Genomic DNA, 3,054 nt, shown 5'->3' with positions numbered 1-3,054 from the left:
CATATTTGGATTTAGTCTTCGTTGACATTGCACATATGTTTTATAACCTTCTTCCATAAGGATTTTACGTGTGCAATACGAAGGTCTTATTCCGTTAATGTCATGAATCTTCCATGCAATAGCTGGTTTATGAGCTTTTAGCACAGAAATGAGTTGAGATTTTTCATTTTCCGTAAGAGAAGACGATATTATTACAGGTAAATCAGATTCACCATGTAAATAAGCATATTATAAATGGTTTGGAAGTGGCTTTAACTCTAATGTCGGTGGTTCTTCTATCAATGATTTATATCGATATTTGTCTTCCTCTTTTAGCATTTGAATTTCTTCTATTGTTGGTTCGTATTCATTAGCCATAAGTGTAGCTAACATTTCAGCTTCATCAATTGGTTCAGTTCCTTCTCCGAAAGAACATTCTCCTATTCCTTGTAATTCTGGAAATTCTTCTAACAATTCTGCATGTGAATCTATAGTTTGAATATAATAACATGTATCATCTGCAGATTGCGGTTGTTGCATGGCTCTATCAATAGAAAAGGTAACACTCTCGTCCTCTATACTTAGGGTCAATTTCTTACCAAACACGTCTATTATTGCTTTAGCCGTGTTTAAGAATGGTCTTCCTAATATGAGAGGAACTCGAGAATCTTCTTCCATATCCAGAATAACAAAATCTACTGGAAATACTAAAGTACCAACTTTAACTAGCATGTTTTCCATTATCCCTCTAGGATATTTTACTGATCGATCTGCTAGTTGTATACTTATTCGTGTTGGTTTCAATTCTCCAAGGTCTAGTTTAGCGTATAATGAATACGGCATTAAATTTATACTAGCACCTAAATCTGCCAATGCTTCTATTGAACTAAGACTACCCAGAAAACATGGAATTGTGAAACTTCCTGGATCTGAAAGTTTTTCTGGTAGCTTATTCAATAGCACTGCAGAACAATTAGCATTCATTGTAACAGTCGAGAGTTCTTCCATTTTCTTTCTATTTGTGATTAGATCTTTCAGAAATTTAGCATATCTAGGCATTCTTGAAATCACATCAATGAAAGGAAGATTGACATTTATTTGTTTAAACATATCCAAGAATTTGATTTGCTCGGCTTCAAGTCTTTCTTTTCTCATTTTACTCGGGTAAGGAAGCGGTGGTTGGTATGGTTTAACATAAGGTTTAGCCTTAACTTTTTATCTTTATTAACCTTTTCAACTACCGGTTCTGTTTCCTTCTCTTGCTCAGGCTGTGTGCCTGTGTAGTAGGAATAGAGTCATCAGAAATTACAGGTATTTCCGGTAGTTTAAGTGTAATACCATTTCTTGTGGTAATGGCTTTAGCTGTTTCATTTCGGGGGTTAGCATTTGTATCGCTAGATAGACTCCCCGATTTTCTTTCACCTATCAACCTTGCTAGATTGCTTACTTCTTGTTCCAGATTTTGAATAGAAGCTTGTTGATTTCTAAATGCTTGAGCATTTTGTTCATTGGTTTGTTTCTGAGATGTGAAAAACTGCGTTTGAGATTCAACTAGCTTTGACATCATATCTTCTAAATTTGGCTTTTTATCATCGGTTTGTGGTGGTTTGTTTGGAAAAATAGGTCTTTGCTGATTGTAAGTATTATTGGATACTTGATGATTGCTAGGACCTTGTTGGTTGTTGTATGTAACATTTTGGTTATAATTCTGATTTTGATTGTAGTTTAGTCTTGGCGGTTGATAATTGCTTTGATAATTATTTCCAGACCTTTGGTTCATGTATGAAACATTCTCTCTTTGTTCCATTATTTGTTCAATACTGAGACAATCTTTTATCAAATGTGGTCTTCCACACTGCTCATAACTAATTCGTATAGCGTGGATATCTTTAGTCATCTTTTCCATTCGTCTTTCGAAAGCATCTATCTTTGCGGAAATTGAATCAAAGTCATGGCTAGAATCGGCTCTAGCCGCTTTAGATGATCTAACGATGTCTTTTTCTTGATGCTACTCATGTGAGTGGGAAGCAGTGTTATCAATAATTTTGTAAGCTTCAGTTGCGGTTTTCTTCATAATGGAACCACCAGCTGCTATATCGATGTCTTTTCGTGTAGTAATATCGCATCTTTGGTAGAATATTTGTACTATTTGATAAGTGTCTAAACCATGTTGAGGACATCCTCTCAACAACTTTCTGAATCTTGTCCATGCCTCATATAGAGTTTCATTTGGCTTTTGCGTGAACATAACAATTTCTCCTTTAAGTCTTATGGCTTTAGATGCCGAAAAGAATTGTTTAATAAAATTTTCAACTAAGACATCCCATGTATCAATCGCCCCTTCAGGTAACGATCCTAATCAATCTTTGGCTTCCCCCTTTGATGTCCAGGGAAATAACATGAGATAGATTTGTTCCTCCTCCACTTCTTGGATTTTAAATAGAGTACAGATCCTATTAAAGGTTTGAAGATGTTCATTTGGATCTTCCTTAGGCGCACCACTAAATTGGCATTGATTAGTTACCATGTGTAGGATTTGTCCTTTGATTTCATAATCTGGCGCATTAATGTCTGGCTAAGTAATTGTGTGACCTTGGCTAGTACGTTTAGCTCTCATTCGGTCTTCCATACTTAGAGGTTCCAGATTTTCCATGATTGAGTTTGTTGAATCTGAATCACTAGAGGATTCTGACTTAATGGTTTCTTCCTCGACAATCTCTAGATGAGTGATTTGTGGTTCAGGAGGAATGATTAGTGGTTCAGGATCTCTGAATTGTCCCTGAATATCCTCCGGATTCTCAATTGTGGTGTCGGGTTCAAAAAATGGATTATCGGAAATTTGAATTGGAGTACTTGGTCGACTAGATGACGATTCTAAAGAGAAATCAACGGCGACAATATTGGCTAGATGTCTTGATCGAGTTATAGGTGGTGAACGTATGAAAGGTGTTGAACGTTTTGCTCGGTACATTCACTGAATATCCTATTAATTATAAAGATAAAAATTATATAAGTTATCAAATTAATAGACTTTTCTGATTTTGCCCATGTTTCGAATAGTCAATAGATGCAGCA

At 35.7% G+C, this 3,054-nt stretch overlaps 1 non-coding gene across 1 annotated transcript; it reads left to right on the top strand.

Moving 5' to 3' along the window:
* Positions 1–2,141: 2,141 nt before the first annotated feature.
* LOC139851007 (small nucleolar RNA R71) lies at positions 2,142–2,248 on the top strand. The gene has a single exon (XR_011760374.1). It is a non-coding gene; the product is annotated as a small nucleolar RNA R71 (small nucleolar RNA).
* Positions 2,249–3,054: the final 806 nt, after the last annotated feature.

The sequence above is a fragment of the Rutidosis leptorrhynchoides genome, chromosome 5 (genome assembly GCF_046630445.1).
Source record: "Rutidosis leptorrhynchoides isolate AG116_Rl617_1_P2 chromosome 5, CSIRO_AGI_Rlap_v1, whole genome shotgun sequence".
Classification (NCBI taxonomy): Eukaryota; Viridiplantae; Streptophyta; class Magnoliopsida; order Asterales; family Asteraceae; genus Rutidosis; species Rutidosis leptorrhynchoides.
This window is presented reverse-complemented; position numbering and strand designations above follow the sequence as displayed.